We start from the raw sequence: 21,367 nt of genomic DNA, 5'->3' as shown, positions 1-21,367 counted from the left end.
CCCTTATTACGTAAATATATGATTAATCATCAACTGATTTCATAGATTAACAGGCATTTATAGAGAAATAAAAGATTACCATCTTTGCATGAGAAATCATCACTAGAATCACTTGATTCCACGCATCTCAAAGTTTCACCAAATTTCTTTGGCTGAAAGAAATATGAAATTAAGTAGTTTTTTTTATCAGGATTACATCAACATGAAAATCATTAAAGTCACTCTTGATAAATAATAATGGTTTGAAAAGTTGTTTGTTTTTAAAATCAGTGGTGAAAAAATTTACAATTCAGTGCTTTTCTCCTTTTTGTGATTTTTAAAATGTTTTTTTTTTTTTTCAGAAGGCAGGGAAAAAATGTTTAGAAGTGAGATTTTCTAACAAGAAATAGTGATAATAGTAAGAAAATAGGGGATTTTATATAGAAGGCACATCCAATTCTACACTCTAACAATCAGTTGTACTTGGCGTAACATGGTACTTAATGCTAGAACCCGATTTTGATGTTTAAAGAAAATTTCTAAAATTGTCAATTTTGCTATAGCAAAAAATGTCCTTGTAGAGTTCCCCTACATTAAACAAAGCTTTCATTTGAAATATTTCATCCCTAAATTTACTTCTGGCAAATAATTCTATAAAAATATGTCCATGTATATTAAGAGAATTGAGATGCAAATTACATTAAATATACAAAAATATACATATAAACTGAATTACTATATGAAGAAGGACAAAATATTTAAAAAAAAATTTATACAAAAAAAAAACTAGAGCCATTTCACTCAGTTTAATGAAGAAATTTTTTTAAAAAACTGGCGACATTTGTCTTAGCTGAATTGATGTTCATGGCTAACCATTTTCTAAGCCAAAAACAAAATTTTGATTACAGCTGATGAGAGATATTAGGCAATTTTTGATATTTTATTTTGGTTGAATGTTATAACTGGCACTATATACAATTAGCCTATATACACTGTCGTTGGTATTTGTATCCGAAATGTTACCATTTACCTGAAACTCCAAATCATCATCCTCACCATCATCCACTTCACTATCGCCGCCACAGCAGCACAAATTAGCGAAAAATCGCTTTATTCGTTGAAAATATTCCATAATGGAATCAAAATCGCTTTTAGTAAACTCTTGAATAAAAATCAAGTAATCGCCCCAAATACAAGTTTTGGAATGACAAAAATATCTTTTAATACTTTCATTGTTGCTTTTAGAACAATGATTTTACTCAGCTAAATTTTCTTAACAATTAAAAATATCCTTTCTGCTCTTAATGATACTGTTTCACATTGTTAAGAAGTTACATAAAAAATATATTATTGTTAATATGGCAACATTGTTTTAGTTTGATTGTAGGGATGCACAACCTTCTAGAATGAAGGACCACTGGGCACTTTTATCTTAGGTTGATCCCTAAAAGGCCCAAATCATTTCTTCTAAACATTAGAATTCATTTAAAAAAAAACAAAGTAAATAACGTAAAAAATAAATATTTAAATTATAAAAATAATGGAATGAAAGAAAAAAACTTCTTTCTTTTTTTTTTGAAAAATACGAATGCAAATCAGAAACAAATATAATTTATAAGGTTTAAAATTACATAAATTAAAACAAAATTGTTATATTGCAAAATAAGATTCAGCAATTAGCTGGGAATATTCTGCAGTTTAAGAACATATTTAATACAGAGTGTAGTAGTTGTCTTGATTTTCTTCATAAAATTCAAATCATATATTTTGCCCTGATTTGTGACTTTTTGTCTTGGTAATTCTGTTTTCCGTATGTGCTAAGAATATCTCCTTTTATAAAAATACAAATGCAAGTTTTAAAAAAATAGATTCAGAGAAACTGTATACATACAGATTCATTGATATTAAAGCTCTCACTCACTCGTTACTAATTCTCATACTTCAAGTTAGCCAAGAAATTAGAAAGCTAAAATTTAAAACTTGTGTTCTTTATGAGAAAAACAAAAGAAAACTGAAAAATTTTCATTTTAACATTTTATAATCATCAGGGTAATTTTAATTAACAATAATGCTATATAGCACGTTTTTTCCTAGATTGAAGTCTAAAATTTGGACCATGTTTTTTTTTATAAAATTAATAGAAAAACTAAAAAAGTTTCTTTTCGAAGTGTTGTTATTATTGGGTTAATTAGCTTAATTGACAGCTATGATAAATTATATTTTTTTAGCAAGCTTGAAGTTTAAATTTGGATCACGTGTCCTTTCCAAAATAAATAGATAAACTATAATAATTTCATTTCGAAGTTTTGTTTTCATCAAAGTTATTTTTAATAATCGGCATAATTTGTCGATATGACAGTTAGGCTCTAAAACACTTCTACCGATAAAGAATTTGCAAAGCTTTATACCATGTGTTCCTAATCAAATATAAACTTTTCAATTTGATATTTTGTAATTTAGTAAAAAAAGGGTATCTAGTACAAAATTGATAATAATGCTAAATAATTAATACGTTTTTACCAAGATATGAGTCTTGAATTAAGACCACGTGCTTTTTAAGGAGATAAAAAAAATACTAAAAAAGCTTCAATTGGATATTTAAAACTATCCTGTTAAATCGGGGTAGTAATGCTAATTGACATCTGACCCGAACTCTCTTAAAACCGATTATTTCGCAATCCCCTAGATGTCAGCATTTCTGCTATTACGGGACTGGAATTCAATGAATTGGAATTCAATATAAAAGAACATGAAACCGAATGTTTTGATTGTACTCGTGTTTTGATTGAGATATTTTTTTGAGTACATAAGAGAAAATTAATTACACAGTTTTTACTTAATTAAAAAAAGGCGATGATTTAGAACAGGGGTTTCCAACTTACATGAGGCCGCGGGTCACAATTAAAAACACAAATCAAATGGCGGGCCACAACTTTATCAAAATTTTATGAAGGACATTTTTATGTTTGAAAGAACATTATTACTGTCAGATTTTTAATAAGTTGTACAAAACAAAAGTACTGAATTACAAATTAAAATAAGAAATAGATTTTTAAAANTTTTTTAGCAAGCTTGAAGTTTAAATTTGGATCACGGGTCCTTTCCAAAATAAATAGATAAACTATAATAATTTCATTTCGATGTTTTGTTTTTATCATGTTATTTTTAATAATCGATGTATAATTTGTCGAATAGATAGTAAGGCTTTAAAACGTTTCTACCGATAAAGAATTCGCAAAGCTTTATACCATGTGCTCCTAATCAAATATAAACTTTTCATTTTGATATTTTGTAATTTAGTAAAAAAAGGGTAACTAGTACAAAATTGATAATAATGCTAAATAATTAGTACGTTTTTACCAAGATATAAGTCTCGAATTTAGACCATGTGCTTTTTAAGGAGATAAAAAAAATACTAAAAAAGCTTCAATTGGATATTTAAAACTATCCTTTTAAATCGGGGAAGTAATACGAATTGACATCTGACTCGTACTCTCTTAAAACCGATTATTTCGTAATCCCCTAGATGTCAGCATTTCTGCTATTACGGGACTGGAATTCAATGAATTGGAATTCAATATAAAAGAACATGAAACCGAATATTAACTCGCGTTTTGATTGAGATATTTTTTGACTACATAAGAGAAAATTAATTACACAGTTTTTACTTAATTAAAAAAAAGGCGATGATTTAGAAGTTATTTGTGTCCATTCCCTTTAAAACCGCATAATACTTAGATAATCCTCTTGAAGTCAATTTTCCATAGTTATTGGACTAGATTTTAATGACTTGAAATTAAATACGGTGAAAATAAAATCACGTTCTTTTTGGGATGAAACATAATTTTTTTACCATGTAAAAGGGAATTAATTGCATTGTTTTTAAGCAACAAAAAAGGCTTATGGTTTGTAAGTTATTTGTCCCAGACTCCTATGTATCCCACACATTCTTAAAACCCCTTATTACGTAATCCCCTAGATGTCAACATTTCTGCTGTTACGGGATTAGGATTCAATGAATTGAAATTCAATATAAAGGAAAAAGAAACCAAATATTAACTCGCGTTTTGATTGAAAAAAGATATATTGTTTTTAATATATATATGAAAATTAATTACCCAATTTTTACCCAATTTTAGAAAATTAATTACCCAATTTTTGATTTTTTAAGTTATTTTTGTCCCATACTCCCTTAAAACCCCACATAATTTACGTAATCTCCTTTAAATCAATTTTTCCGTAGTTATCGGACTAGGATTTAATAAATTGAAATTAAATATGGGGAAGAAACAAAAAATCACGTTCTTTTTTAGATAAGACATATTTTTTTTTTACCATATAAAGGAAATTTAATTGCATTATTTTTAAGTAATAAAAAAGGCTTATGGTTTATAAGTTATTTGTCCTACAACCTCTTAAAACCTCTTATTACGTAATTCCCTAGATGTCAATACTTCTGCTGTTACGGGACTAGGATTCAATGAATTGGAATTCATTATAAAAAAAAAAAGAAACCAAATATTATATCGCGTTTTGACTGAGATAAGACGTATTGTTTTTAATATATAAAAGAAAATTAATTACCCAATTTTTAAGTAATTAAGACAAGCTCATGATTTATAAGATGTTTGTGTCCCATACTCCCTTAAAATCCCACATAACTTACGTAATCTCCTTTAAATCAATATTTCCGTAGTGAGACTAGGATTTAATATAGTATTGAAATGCAATACGGAGAAAAAAGAAACCAAGTCTTAACTCTTGTTCTGATGTAGATACAACTAATTTTTTAACAGTTAGGAAAAATAATAAATTGCAATTATTTTATATAATAAAAAAAACACGCAATTTCTAAGACGTTTGCCTTCAATATTCCCTTAAAACTCGGCATAACTTAGACAGTCCCCTGGAAGTTAATCTTTTCCGCAGTTATCGGACACGGATTTTAAAGCAACAATTGTGTTCTACCACGTGTGGCGCTGTTCTCGATAGCGAAAGGTAAATACACGTATCTGAAAAAGTCTATTCCACAACAACGTTCAACTATTGAACGGTGAAGTCATTTATATCGTCGCTTTCCTGTCCGACATCTCTTCTTTTTCGCTCTGTGTCTGCTGCCGGAAATAATTTATCGCTTCTGCTTGATCCCGGATAATTATTTAATTAATTATGTAAAAGACAATTGTTATCGAAAGCTAGTTATCATTTTATAAAAGGAAAATATAATTATTTTTCAAGATAATGATAAAATAACATATTAGAATTTTTCAGTTTTTAAAAGTTGAAGTGAGGTTTATACTTTGAAAAAGTAAAATTTATTAATCGCGATGTGATATTCTTTTAAATAGCATTTTGTTTTGAAAGTTGAATTGTGGTTCTTAAGGTCAAAAACATTGATGCAATTTATTGACTATTTTGATTTGCGCGTATTTATGAAAGTTGAGATTTAAAATTTGAAAAAAAAGGAGTAATTACTAGTTCAATATACAGTAAAATAATTTTTTTCGGGATTGATGAAAATTGATTCGGATATAAAAGAATTAACCATTCGTTCAGAGTTAACTAAATTAATATATATGGTTTGAATATTTAAAATTTATCAGGGTATAAAATTAGTTTGATGAAAAGCAAATTAAAAATCTTCATTTTAATGTTTAAAAATGGATTTGTATTTAAAAAATAGCAATTATTAATTTAATGAATAGAAAATTAAAAATTTCAATGTTGATTCAGATGAAAAACAAACAATTACTAAGAGTTTAGTGTATAGTAAAATAAAATTTTTATTCAAGTATTTGTTTGAAAAAGGGATTGTGATTTATATTTTGAAAAATATCATTTGTAATATAAAATTTCTTTTTTTGATTTGCATATTATTTTTCAAAGTGTAATCATGATTTAAATTCCCCAAAAAAATAATTATTACATCAATATATTTTAAAATAACATTTCTGATTTGACATAAAACTGCGGTTCATTAAAATAAAATATAAAAATAAATAAAAACTAATACCTAATAATAATAATAAAATATACTAATTATCCGGAAGTATTAGAATTACATGTTGATTAAGTTGCGAAATTAATAATAAGAGTTTATGAATATAAAACGATTAAAGTCATTAAAATAAACTAAAAAGCTTTATATTAAATGATACTCAAACTAAGATGGCATATTTGTGAAAAATTCAAAAAATTCAATGGATTGAGCTAAAATATATTCTTGTGTAAAAAAATTAACATTTGGCTCTAAATTTTCAAGAAGTTGTGTGTTTTTTTTATCTCACTATATTTGGTGGATACTTAAATTAACCGTGGCTAGTACAAGTGTTTTCACAGAACGAACTGCTCCTACAAATGAGCAGTCAAGGAAAGGACCGGATCCGGAAAGGATATCTATAGCATCCGGTTCTTCTGCACAAGCAGCTTTAACCTCTTCTGCACATGCAACTCCGGAACACAGAGTTGTTAACAGATGTTCATTTGGAAGGTATGTCTTGTCTAACTTACAATAATTAACCATAAAAGTATTCTGTTTCAGTGCTTTGTCCCTCTTAATTTAATTCCCACTATAACACTATAAGAATTCCGGTAAAAAGTACTAAAAAACCCCTTTTACTGTAAAATCCGTTACACAGTAAAATCCTTCATACAGTTAAATCCATTTTACTAAAAAATCTATTTTATAATAAAATCTATAGCATAAAATCTATACATTTGAATCCATTTTGCTTTAGATAAAATCCATTTTACTGTAAGAGTTGGTATTTTTTATAGTAACATTTTGCGGTTCTAAAGGTCTGATTTACCGTAATTTTCTTATTAAGATATATTTAATTGCAGTGAATTAGTGATTTTACAATATATATTTCTGTAAAATTAATGGTAAATCTGATTTTTCGTTTAGTAAAATTTAGCGGTATAAAGTACCGGTGCTCAGGGTTTTAGTACTGTAAAAAAAACTGTAAAAAGTTCCTGCACCCTGAGTACAACATCCGTTAAATCTATTTTACAGTAAAATCCATTTTACTGTAAGTTCTATTCTACAGTAAAATCCATTGTGCAGTTTAATCCATTTTAACGTAAAAATCCTTCATACTCTAAAATAAATTTTTGCTATGAGTGTTGGTACTTTTTACTGTAAAATTTTACGTAGCAAAATATCTGATATATCATAATTTTACAGTAATATTGATTTAATAACATATATTTAGTGATTTTGCAGTAAATATTAATATAAAAAATACTGCATGTCAGATCTTTTGTTCAGCAAAATATTACGGTAAAAAGTACCGGTTTTCAGATTGCCAGTATTTTCTACTATAATTTTTATAGTATTGTCCATGATCATACATTATATTTCATTAATATATGCTCGTTGATTTCTTTAATATATGCTAGTTGATGATTAGGAAGAAGTTTTCTCTTCCAGCAATTCACGCGAAGATTTAAGCTCTAAATTGCTTTCCATGTTGACTATTCTATGACTATTTTTAAAAGTTTTGGTAACTGCAAATTTTCAAAAATAAATCTTAAAAAATTAAACAAAAAATATTAGAAATATAAAAAGAATAAACTTTAAATTGTTTAGTACATTAAATTTTATTTTAATATGTCAAATTAGTTTTCTTGTGAATTTTTTTTTGATTGAAAAAAATTAAACTCTGAAGTACTGTGCTCCTAACAAAAAACAAATCTAATGATCGGATCTTCCTGGTCTAGGTCTCAATCTTAATGGCATGAGAGGGTGACTTCAAGTATGCTAATTAATATGTGCAGACGATATTTTTAGTTGCGAAAACAGACACAAAACCGTACTTTCTTTGAATAAAGATTCCTTTTTTTCGGCAGATTTAAATTTCTGAACATCAAAATATAGGGGCTAGCCGCAATCTGAGAGATATGGTGATAATAGTTTGGTTAGGAGAGCAATCCCTTGTTTTGACCCCTTGATGTTAATTTTACTTTCTGTGTATTGCATCATATCTCGAACTTTTTAGGCGAATTAAAAAATTTTTGCCCAAAATTATAAAATTCGTTTATTTAAAGATAATTCCAGGCCAAAATAAATTTTAGTAAATATTTATAAGTTTTTATTATTTTATTTAATAATAATCGAAAAATTTTTGAATTGTAAAATTTGCAATTTTTTACATCNTGTATTTTGCCATGTAAAATTACATATTTTAGAATGATGTAAAATATTGTATACCTTAGAGGTCAAATTTTTTTCGACTACTATTAAATAAAATAATAAATATTAAATAAAATTTATTTTTGATTGGAATTATCTATGGATAAATACTTTTAATAATCATGCGCAAAACTTTTTCAATGTGCTTAAAAAGTTCTAAAGATATGGCGAAATACGCAAAAGTAAAATTAACGTTAGGGGGTCCAAACTTTGGATCTCTCTCCTGATCAAACAATTAGGACCCATTTATCAGATTGTGGCTCAAAAATCCAAATTCGTCAAAAAAGAGTATGTTTATTCCGAGAAAATATGTTTTTGTGTCAGATTCAGCACTAGTTAATTAGCGTATTTGAGGTCACCTCCTCGAACCATTAAGACGGTGTACGCACGAAGATCCGTAGATTAGATAAAAAGTTATTCCGGATGGTGCGATTTTTTCTGGCTCATTGTGCATTTCTAAACATTACATTAACATTTCATGTACTTTTAAGGTTGTAAATTAAAGAAAATAAAATACTCTATCTTTTTAATTGAAGACAAGGATAGTCTGTTATAGAGAGCAAAAACAAATAAAGACATATAAAAAAAAGCACAAATCTTCTCTCGATTATACTTTACAAAAGAATTAACATTTAATAATATATTCTTTACGTTATTTTACTCTTTAATAAGGATTTGAAATGCGGTCTCTCAGATTCGACGGTATTACTTTATATAGGACAAAGAACGGAGAACAGTAAAAAGGATTTTCGAAGTTTCTCTCTTAACTAACTATATTGTTACCTATTGTTCCCAGATAATGATACAGTTTTATTTTAACTAGTACTTTTGTAAAGTTAAATCTGGCAACAGTGAGAGTAAATAGTTTTAAAATAAAAATGACTGGTACCATTGTTTCTAGTGGCCATCTCAGACAGTCAATTGAATTTTTAATGAGTCTACGTGCCAAAATAAAGTTTGTTTTTATTACGAGGTAAACATTTTTTCATATAGAGTATTCTGTCTAAATAGTGATGCATTCACTACCATTGTTTGTTTTGATATTGAACAGTAGAAACCTGAGTCTTTTCCTATTTGTGAGGCGTAAAAATGACTATGAATATCAAGACATTGAGAAGGATGTCAGCAAATAATAATAATAATAATAATAAAATAAAAAATATCAGAAATACCATTACCATACTGTACTTTAATTTAACTAGAATTTTATTTTCTTCGTGAGGGAAATCGATTTTCGTTGTTGTTATACCCATTGCGTAACGTTTTTTTAGATATATTGTTTATTTTAAATATTTCGAATGAGATAAAAAGCTCCCAGTATTAATTTTTAATATTTTATATTTATATATTAATTATAATTACTCTAATATTTCAGTTTAATTACAGATATTTAATGCTAATAAGCTACAAAAATATTAGTTAAAATTTTTACCTCGCAGGCAATTTTGTCTCTTTCTAGCTATGCCATTTCTACTTAAGACTACAGATGAGTTAAATCCCACTAGATTTGCAGAGTTTTACTTAGTCACCACCTTTAATCTATTCTTTGACATTTTTTTGTCAAAAATGACGTAAAAATATAATTATTACGGATCCTAGACTGATATTTAATTGAAGAAAAAATAAAGATCAAAAGAAGATGAAATATGGCTATTAGAAACACCTTTAAATTTCACCTGTATCAATTTTCACACCATCTTATTTCACGGCAATAAAACTGTGCTAATTTTAACATTCTATGTTTTAAATATTAATTATTATAACACTATTTTAGTTCAATTAACGACATTTAATGCTTTTAAGCTACAAAATATTAGTTATCTGAGAGCAGCTGCTTTATTGGCACCAAAATTGTTTAATGAATATGTTAGAAAAATGGCAAACTTAGCTCTTTATTTTCATCTTTGGTGACTTAAGAATGTGCCATTTAAAATTTTTCGAAAAACTAAAAAAATCGTTACAATTTATGATTCATAGACGAAATCACTTTAACCTTTTGATGCAGATGAGACACCGGTGTCTCTTTTATATATATATTTTCCGACACTCTAATTGCAAAGTATATTTTGGTATTTTTTAATTATAAAAGAACTGTCTAAAAGTTACTGAAAAAAATCTGTTAGAATTATCGAAATTATATTTGTACTAAAATATGAAATCCAAAAAAGTAGTTTGAATTTTTTTTTCTCCATTCATATTCAAAATATATCACTAATTGATTACGTAAATTAAAGTCAATTCAATGATAAATTACTCTTTCTCTTAGATTTAAAGAACTGCAAAAAAACAAAAAATTATTTTGTGCAAGTGAGCTGTGTTTGGAAGATTTTACCTTTAACGGAGAAAAAGACAACCGCGTTTCGTACTGTATTTCATAACCATGAATTATTAAATATGCTAAATTTAATATCTTTTACATACCTTGACCTAAATTGATGCAAAATGATGAAAAATATGTTTAATAAAAATTTCGCTTAAAAGGGACTGCATATTGATCAAAGTATTATTAAGGTACAGTTGACTGGCCATCAGGACATTGAATGTAAACGTATTAATTTCACACATCAACTAGCTTGAATGTATATTTTTCAAAGTGATTTATTTAGCTTGAAAACAGGCTGATATGAAATCCTCAATTCGAGACTAAATCCACCTGATCCTAAAAAGTAATTTAAAAAACGACATCGCACTGAGCCTATCTCATCTGTAGTCTCCATTCCATATAAATCTTTAATAGTTATAAAAATGTAAAAGAGAGTATTTTTTCTTTCGTTTTATAAATCACTAAGATATCAACTCCGATTCATCTAAATCTACCTCTTTCCTCACAACTAAATGCAAGTGAGAAGAGCGCCATCTATCAGAATAAGACAATTTTATTTTTTAAAAAGATGTGGCTTTAAATGGGACTTTTTTATTATATCCTTGAAAGTCTTCCTTTTAGATTTTTATTCGGTTATAAATTAAATTGTGAGTACGATTGCGATCAAGTTTTCTGGATTCTATAGATTATTGCAAAGAGAAAAAAAAATTCCGGTAAAATTCTGCTGTTGATATGTCCAGTAAAGTGTTTTTCTTCTTGCACCGGCAGTGACGTCATACTTTGTTTTTCGTATTTTCCTCGTAAACTATGGATCGTACAGGAACGCTTCTTTGGGCAATTTCTATGTACTCCCAACGAGGAATCTAGCTGTGCAGAGTTTATGCTGTCGTTTTGGGACACCCTGTATATGTTTATATTGTGATAACTGTAGTTAGTACATATCTTTGGCAAACATTTTTTAAAAATATTATAAATATAGAATTTTTAATTTTTAAAAAAGTTTCCTCAAAAATCTTTTATAACTCAGAAAGCGTTCATATTAACGCTAAAACATTATCACAACAACTGATATAATCTCAAATATCCCCCAAAAATTTCAAAGCGATGCATCATAAGTAGTTTCTTTAAGTACTTTCTTCGTAAGGTACATCGAAAAAGATCAGTTTTAGCATTATTGATCAATGCCCATTGACTCCCCTTAACTTTCATATGGTTAACCATCCAGAAGTTCTTCCTAATGTAGTTATTCGATACTTTACTAGATACTTTATCTCTAGTCAACCCTCTATTAAATCCTTCTAATCCTTCAGATTTGTTTTTCGTTGGAGTAAGCTTACGATGGTTCAAAATAGAGCTTCTTAAATGGGTTGCGACTCCAAATTTGCTGAATGGCAGCAGAAACCTCAATTGAAATTTATTTCTTAGAACATTCATTTATCACTTTCTATGGGAATATTTTCATATTGGTAACTGTTTGCATCAACTGCAATATACTAAACCCTTTGACGCAGAATTTTTATTAAACGTATTTTTCGTAATTTTTATAATTTTTTTTGGTAAAAGTTTAGATCAAAGTAAGTGAAAAATAGTAATTTAGTATTTTAATAATTAATGGTTACAGCGTGAAACAGTGTCTTTTTCTACGTTAAATGTAGTCTTCAAAATTACCATTTTTCAAATTTGCACTTGCAAAAAAAGAATAAAAAAAAACAATAAAGAAAATCAACAATAAAGAAAATCAATTAAAAAAAACAGCTGAGTTTACTTACTTGAGGTTAACCAAAAATTACTCAAATATGCAATGCAATGTTGCTATAAAAATCTTCGATTGGCCCGGAAAATATTAAGAAATCTGCAACTTTGAAAACGTTAATAAAAGTAAATTAGATTGTTTAAATTTAGTTACAATCAAATAGTTAGTTAGTAAATAAAATTGTAAAAACAAATAAAAAAAATATTTTGTATTACAACTACATCTTGCCTCTCTTGAGTGCTTCGAATATTGATGAAAACTCATAAATATTTTAGGATTAACTGCACGGTGATGGACAATATATTGTAATTAACTTTTCTTATCTGGAAATTCTTCAGAACTTTCATGTTTCTCGATAAATTACTTCCCATTACACTGGTTGGAGTAATTAATTTCCAGCGTCAGAAAGTTGCTGTTACGCCCTTTTGTTGTTTAACATTGGGTTAAAAATACCAAATAGAAGAAAGCAGATTATGCAAGAATTTCAATCTAACTCAAGTTTTATCCCTTTGAAAACTTGGGGATTCTTTTTCTTCCCAGAAGAATGTTTAAGGTTTTTAAGTTATTGAGTTAAAGAGAAAGCGGCCCAAAACTTTTTCAATATCTGATATTTTTTGTTGCATTTTGTGAAAGCGGGTAAAATAATATGTTGAAGTGATTTTTCTGAGATTTGAACTTTTGTTGGAGTAATAGCAACCCCTCACAAGTTGTGTATCATACTGTTAGGAATTTTTCTATTTCGTTTTATCAGAAATTATGTTTCTAACAACATTCTATTGATTCGTTTCGTTTTAGAGCCTTTTTGTTTTTAAGATCCTATCGATAATTTTTTTTAAATCAAGCCAAACCTAGTTTTGGAGCTTTTATTTTCGAAGTTTTTGCAACTTTTAAATTTTTTTTTACGCAAAAAAGGTATTCAGTCTTAAATTTAATTTATTTATAAATTGTTGCATTTAAACATTTTCAGTGACACAGATTTCCAATTTTTTGACACAAAGTTAACTGCTTATTTGTTTAAATATTTTTAAAAGTAATCATAAATAATGCATTTTTGAAATTTAGAGGAAATGGACTTATTAAAAAAACTGACGTAATGGTTAAAATTACCTATAATCTCTTGAAAACAAAATTGAATTCTGCGATTTTGATGGGACAAGGTTAAAATTTTTTTTTCCTACACTGAGAAAACGATTCTGGTAAAATTATTGACCATACTTGTATGGTAATGGCATTTCTGGTAAAAAAAACAAAACAAAAAAAAAAAAAACAACATAATTCTGCTAATAAAGCCAAAATAAATGCCGTTCGTAAGGTCACGGTTTACTGGAAATTCTGGTTTTCAAAATAATAGTTCTTCGTGCAACATATTTAGTAAATTTTATCCAATGAATGATTTTTATGCTACGCTTTAAGGTATTATGATTAAAATACCACATTTATTACGAAATAGCACTGTTATGAAATCATTTTTTTGTTAAAACTTGAGCAACTGTGGTTTTTCATGTTTGGTTTCTCACCTTTTTCATTCTACGCTGGTAGCTTAACATTTTATATTTCAAATCTCTCTTGTTTCTTCTTTTTCACACCTGGCAAGTCTTGAAAATGAGCACCTGTTTTTGAGCACTTGAAACATGTCTACTGTTTTTTTTCCAGTTTGCATATTTTTGAAGCAAATGAATTTTTAAATTAAGTCATACCATATTATATTGTATCGAAATATTTTATCTAAAGTGATTACAAAAGATATAGTAGTCGGTAAAATTTACCATGCTTTTTACTGTTACCCATAGAGCCACAAAAGCGATAATTTTTGCCATATTCTTTTAGTTTTGACCCTACTTTTACCTCAGAGTAAAAAATGTGATTTAAAATGAAAAAAAAATATTTTTATTATCTAACACCAAATTATACGCAGCATTTTTAGACAGCATTTCTAATTTTAACAACATGACAAACAGAATAGCAGCAGAAATTCCCCTGTTTGAAGACTATACATCATTCTCGTTTAATGCATCAATTTATAGATTTTACGAGGATATTTACGATCGAACCGACACTTTATCGCCTTGTGATGGCATTGTATCTTTCGCTGAATCGTTTTACATTTGCTTACTTCTTCGGAAACCTAACTCGTAATTCGATAGTTTGCGTTAACTGATTACTTCTTTATTGGTAAAAAGCCTATGAAACTTTTTTTTATTTCTTTTTAGTGCAACACATAATATTAGCATTAGATACAGAATAAATGTAATTTAATCCATGCTATGGCAAGTTATATATAGTTATTATATCTTGTTATCTAGTATCTTGTCGAAAACATTTATCAATTAGATACAGTATGATACATTATTTTATCTTGTTATATTGTATTTTGTTGAAGTCATTTATCTATTCGGGCATTAACATAACGCTATAGATGTTTGAGAAATAGCTTCCTTTATTGTTACATTTTTGTTTCATATTATATAAAATAAGAAACATCACCATCATTCTATCATATCTTGCTGTCTCGTATCTTGTTGAAGACATTAATCTATTCGGCTTTTTACCTAACACAATACATGTTTGAGAAATGAATTTAATTCCTTTTTTTTGTTTCATAACAGATAAAATAAGATACATTATCATTATATCTTGCTATCTTGTATCTTTTTGATAGATATTTATCTATTCGAGTATTAATATAGCGTTATAGATGTTTGAGAAATGAATTAATTTTCTTTTTGTTTCATATTAGTTATACTATGATACATTATTATTATATCTTGTTATATTGCACCTTATTGAAGTCATTTATCTACTTGGGTATTAACATAACGCTTTAGATATTTGAGAAATGGACTTGATTCCTTTAGGTGCAATCACGCATTGTCAGAATTTTCATTCTGAAATTACAGTAAAATAACTGGCAGCAATCTGACCACCCAATTAATCGTGAAGTGAATGGTTAGAAACATTTTTTCACCTTAATCATTTTTTAACCATTTACAACTAGTATGGTTTCAAAACAGTAGAAGTAAAATTTAGCTAGACATTGAAATCGGGTTTAGGATGAGTTGTATTTCATCAAATGAACCGTGGAATGTGGTTTAATTAGTTTATCCAGTGGTACCATTTATCGTGAGAGAAGAAAGATTATGAACTCTTCCGTGTTAAACAGCTCTGTGGAGTTTCCATTTTGGCGTGAATGAGAATATCCTATCCCTATAATCATTGATCACGAATCGAGAATTACAGGACACTAAAAACTCTTAAGGAGTGAAAGAAATATTGTGTTGCATGCGTTGGGATTCGAACCCCCGTTCAGCTTCTCATGATTAGCTCTCTTGGTAATAACATGCACCCAGTTACAGAGAACAAAGTTCCTTCATTGGGTCGGCATAGTTGTCGGGAATAAATGTCTGGTTGTTTTACCGTAATAGGTGAAAACAGTTGGTAAACGATTTTTCTTACAGTTAACAATTTGAGTGCCGTATTTTTTACTGTTACCTGATTGTTTTGGTTAAAAATTCTAAAATATTGTATAAGTAAATTTCTAATGAACTATTTTATCGTAAAGTTTTTAACAGTACTGCGCAGGAAAGGACGGATTATTGTTAAAAATTAATATATTAGATTAAAAATTGATATACAAGGTGTTTCGTAAACATGAAACTTTAAGTGCTGAAAATAAATTCTTATTATAATTTGACGGATCGTTATAAGAGGTGGTTCAAAAAACATCAAAACATAAAAATCAAATAAATATGCAGCTTAACCAACAGTCAAAACGCAAAGATGTTTCTATTAACCATTTTTCATCTCTTGCCAGAACTGTAAAAAATTCTTGTTGATCTCAACGTCAAAATTGAGGGCAACCACTCTACACCAAAGTGATGCAGCGAAACGCCAGATATACTTCTTGGATCTAATGTTTCACTACACTAAGAATGTTCTTCACAATACTTGGTGTTAAGTAGTCGCCATTAACTTTTTTTTATTCCTTAGCATTAAAATTTATAATGTCAGTAATACAAGACACTGAAAAGGCTTAGTGAAGACATTTTTACAATTCAAGGAAAGAATTATTTCCTTCCGAATACGTTTAATTTAGTAAGCATACATATGCACCAATTCTTAAAATAAAATTAGTTTGTAAATCAATACGCGTAGCACAAACAGGATATTGAGATGAATTCGAACTAATCTTAACAGAACCGAAAGGGATCGAAATTATACATTACAAAATTACTTAATTCAGATTACAGGTACATGAAAATAGTTCTGAAAAATGGTTCTGCCTTTTCAATAGTTCTTTCAAATAGTTCTGCCTTTTTTGAAATTGGATTTCTCAGAAACTATTCTAGTGATTTTACTCAGATTTTGTATTTTGCCTACATTCTTTGAATTGATGTAAAAAGTTGTAAACCCTATTATTCTAATTTTTTCGACTATTATTAAAAACAATAGTAAAGAAATAATAAATATTTATAAAATTCTTCTCTTACTTTGCCTCTTTAATTTTATTTACTATGTTTGGATAAACGAATTTTATAAATGTGGGCAAAATGTTTCAATTCACTTAAAAAGTTCTCGAGATATGGCGAAATACGCAGAATGTAAAATTAACATAAAGAGGCCCAAATTTTAGACCACTTTCCTGACCGAACTATAGGGGCTATATTTCTAAAATTGCCGTTACCCCCCATATTTTGGGAGTAAAAAATCCAAATCCGTCTTAAAAAAAGTAGGTTTATTCAGAAAAAATGCGCTTTCGTTTCAAATTTCGTAATTTAAAATATCGTTTACACTAATCGATTGGCATATTTGAGGTCACCCTCTTGAGACATTGAGTCCTAAAACGTGAAGATTCGATCATTAGATCAAAAGTTTAGGGTGGTCCGTTTTTTTTAATTTTGCATACTATACAGAAATATTTGCTTACTTGTGTTTAGCTTAAGAATATAATTTTAAAACAGAATACGATTAGAGAAATCAGTTGCTCAATTTTTTTGTTATTTTTTGGTAATTTTTTTATGGTAATTTTTTTTTATTACACACTGCTGTACAGAAATAGTTCCATAATTGCTCGGAACTTAAAAATTATAAATGCTAATTACTAAAAAAATATTTTACCCTGTGTGTAAAAGTTTAGTTTTATTTTAATTAAATTTTGGAAAACAAAATTATTATATTTGTTTACCTACAAAGAACGAGTCTTTAAATTTTAATTATCCATCAGAAGTTGACGTTGAAATTAATTAGGTATAAAATGTATGTTTTCGAGCTCATTAAGAAAGAAAATTCTGAACCTGAAACAGCTCATTAAAATAGTTTTCTGAATATATTAGAGTGAAATGATAAAATTATAATATTCATAATATAGAGTTTTTAGGCAAGTAAGGTAATTAACTCTTGCCATTGCAATATCGGAGAAGAACCTGATGATGTCCACTAATTTCTTATTTGAAATATTTAATGGTTCAATGAAATAATATGATTAGACAATTAGATATTACAGGTTAATGAAGAAACCGTAGAAAAAGCAGGAGCTCTCAAAAATGACAAAATCAATCAATGCTAATTGGTTTTATTCCTAATTTTGTGATTTTTACATGATATAAAAATTAAGATTTTGTGAAAACATGCTGATATGTTACTTAATAGTTAATTCCTATTATTGTGCAATGTTTCTGTTCTAATATAAAGTCAAAAAAGGCATAATGGACAGTCAATTGAAATCATTTCAAGACGCATCTATTCTCTTTCAAAGTGAAAATGCAATGAAAATATGCCAAACAGTATGAATTTTAATTTGTCTTAAGGCTCACAATTTGTTCTAAATATGGTAGTCTCAAAGTCCATGGAAATCTTAAAAGTAAATTAAATTGACATCGTTTTAATTGACATCGTTTTAATTTAATACTTGAGCCCTCAAGTATTCTCTTTAGAAAACACAGTCTTCTAAGACTAAAAAAAGGGAAAAAAAGCCAAAAATGTACTAAATAAATCCCGTTTTAACTTTAGGGTTCACTATATAAATATATCTTGTTAATTTACCACTGTATGAAATGGATTAAATAAACTTAACTTGTTTCAGTGTTCAGCTCTTCTCTTTTGAAAATACTGTCTTCTGCAAGCATTAAAATATGCAAAAAGATGTACTCAATTAACTCCGTTTTTGTCACTTTGCAACCCCTTTTTTGTCACTTATTGTGCATTGTGTTACTAAATATTTTGAAAAAATTACACGTGTCAGAAACATTTTCCTGTTCATTATATAATTAACACTTTACTACCAATTACCTGATTAAACTGTGCTCAAAATTAGATTTTATCTGCTGTTGCTAAAATTAAGTATTTAATAGTAACAGATTACTTAATTATCCATTAATTTGGCTTTTAATCACTTGATTCACTAAGCTCTTTCTCCAAGGGAAATAAAAAAGCCACAGTTAAAGTGTTTTACACTTGAAGCAAATCTATAATTTTCATGCCAGCTATGACATCTTTTTATGAAGAATTACCTTAGATTTAGAACGAACAAATAACTCAAATATTTTATAAGTTATTAGAATTTTTTAAAATTCGCCAATCTTGTTGCATTTTTCCACCTACGTGAAAATTACCGAAAACAATGCCTTATTCTTTTATTTTTGCACATTTGTATGAGCCTAGATTATGCAGCATTGGAGTAAGTTTTTAAACGCTTAAAAAATTGAGCCACAAACGCTTTTCATTTTCTCCAAACTGTAGAATTTCTCCAATTTGAAATTTTTCTCAGAAAAAAGCGTAGAGAGGGCTGATTAAAAACATGGTAAGTTGACCTAACAGTCCTGATAACGACGTGCGACGTCAGAATCCTCGAAAAACAGCCTTAAAATCTTGACATTGGTTGTTCTGGCATTAACCCCTTAACGATCGGTTAATTTTCAAGAAAACGGTCATAAAAGTGTCCATTTTGTCAAATACACGTATTTGATTAGCGTTGTTTATTATTTGATTATTATTCATCAATATTTTATCGTATTTGATTATTATCTAGTTTAAAATAAACTAACTATTTACAATTACCTTAAAAATATCCTGCTACTGCTATATGGTGTGTAAAATGAGAAATAAAATGTTTTCCGGGCAAAAGAAATGAATTTGTTTTATTCTTAATGGGGCATTGCTACTGAACACTTCAACCCGGGAATATCACGGGAGCGAGAAGGAAGGGGTTAAATACTATATTTAACTCTATGAATCAATAAATTTATAATCTTTATAATATACATATTTTATATCAGGCTTAATTATTATGTTTTAATCACAAAGTTTTTCTTTAATAACGTAATTTATTCGTAGCATTATTGTTACATTAACACATAATATTATTGATAACAACAAAAGAAAGCATTATATTTTTTACTCAGTTTAATATTTCTGAAAATAAATTTTCGTCATTATTTGCACCAAAAGCAATATGTTCCCATTTTTCAAAAAAAAAAAATAGTATTTTTTTTAATACGATGTAATATGAAGACAGAAAAGGAAGGAAAATTAAACAGTAAAATGCAGAGAGAAAGCGGAAACAAGTCCCTACAAACGTCTCTTTTTATTCTTATAAAAATTGCACAATACCCAAAGGGTATGTAACGTAATAATGCACATTTACGTTTTTATCTTATTTGGATGATATAATGCGTAGGGAGAAAATATGCTTCCTTATTAAAATTGCTTCTTTTATTTCAGATAACACTTTCGCTGTTTATTATATTCAGCCTCAGGGAAAGCGAAGTTATTAAAGCGTACCAAAATAGTTTTGATTTTTTCTTCTTTTAGTCTGAAATAAGAAAAAAAAACATTCGCAACTTAATTACGGTATTAAGAATGTTTTGATAATCAAATGTGCCAAAAATAAAATTTTTTTTCGTTTCTCGTAGAGATTTTTTTTGGTTTGAAAATGTTGAAAATCGCAATTAAAAATTTATTTTTTTAAAAAAACCGAAATTTATTTAATTTTTGTAAATTGTGCATTGTATTTTCCTTCAATTATTTGAACTTTAAATTTATTAGAATGCACAAAAACACATTTTTCTAGTTGATAAAAGTCTTTGAGTTAGCAAAATATAAAATCAGCAGAAAATTAAAAAACAAAAAACAAAATTTGACTGCATCGATGCATTTTTATACATTTTTTTCTAGAGGAGAGGAAAAATAGTGAGAATATTTTTGTAAAGAATATATAAAAAAATTTTTTATTGCTTTTTTTTAAATTTAATTAATTAATAAATATTATTAATCACTTTCTTAATTTATTGTTACCTTAAAAAATGCAGGTAGCAAGAGGCAAATTTTAATTCATAAAGCACATACTTATTAAATTTATTTAATGATTATTTAATTCAATGTTAAGCCTCATACATATTAATTTATTTTCACAATTTGACAATTTTACTTTAAGTATGTGAAAATCTACATAATGGTTAAATATTAGTAATTAGAAGAAAAAAATTATTTTAAAAAGTGGTTAGCTTACATTAATTATCAAGTTAGGTAGGTTATATTATAATCATGTACACTTTTCAAATTTGCTGTAAAAAATTGTTTTATGATTGGCTTTTTTTGTAAGGAGTGGTATATTTTGAATTTCGTTCTTTTTTTGATAAAATTATTTTTATTTACCATATTTATGTATAGCAAGAAATAAATATTTCATTCGAGTATTCTCGTGAAAGTTACAGAAAACAAGTAAATAGACATTCGCTGAATTCAAATCGAATTGCAGTTTGAAATCGAGAAAGTTTTGTCGTAGAATTTTATTCAAATGGCGTGTCTGGGGAGATTTTTATGCATAAAATACTTTTCTATGACCAAGATGCTCATAAAATGGGTACAGACATAAATCTAAAGAAAAAAGACTTCAAAAATAAGGAGTGCACCGAATAGAACATTATTTTCTGTATTTTAGGAATACATTTCAAATGCATACACACAACATTTCATAGTTTCTTAGTTTTTATGTAAAAGGGGATTATGCATTGAACAAACGGAATATGATATTCTGAAATCTATATATATTAATTTCTTTCTGCATAAATTCATGATTTTTTTTGGCTTACTAACGGAAAACCACGAGTTTAAAATTATTTTT

General features: G+C 27.6%; 1 protein-coding gene and 1 long non-coding RNA gene across 2 annotated transcripts in view; one reads left to right on the top strand and one right to left on the bottom strand.

The window, feature by feature from the left end:
* The window catches only part of LOC139425925 (uncharacterized), a 31,473-nt gene that overhangs the window by 5,553 nt on the left and 4,553 nt on the right, over window positions 1-21,367 (bottom strand). The window contains exon 2 of the long non-coding RNA XR_011637051.1: window positions 80-152. This is a non-coding gene — a long non-coding RNA (uncharacterized lncRNA). The remainder of the gene's footprint in view (window positions 1-79; window positions 153-21,367) is intronic.
* The window catches only part of LOC107441534 (sodium/potassium-transporting ATPase subunit beta-like), a 136,041-nt gene continuing 119,675 nt past the window's right edge, over window positions 5,002-21,367 (top strand). The window contains exon 1 of the mRNA XM_071182508.1: window positions 5,002-6,469. The gene's annotated coding sequence lies outside the window, so the exon portion shown is untranslated. The remainder of the gene's footprint in view (window positions 6,470-21,367) is intronic.

The sequence above is a fragment of the Parasteatoda tepidariorum genome, chromosome 6 (assembly GCF_043381705.1).
Source record: "Parasteatoda tepidariorum isolate YZ-2023 chromosome 6, CAS_Ptep_4.0, whole genome shotgun sequence".
Taxonomy (NCBI): domain Eukaryota; kingdom Metazoa; phylum Arthropoda; class Arachnida; order Araneae; family Theridiidae; genus Parasteatoda; species Parasteatoda tepidariorum.
The sequence above is the reverse complement of the archived record's forward strand: the minus strand, read 5'-3'. Positions and strand labels throughout refer to the sequence as shown.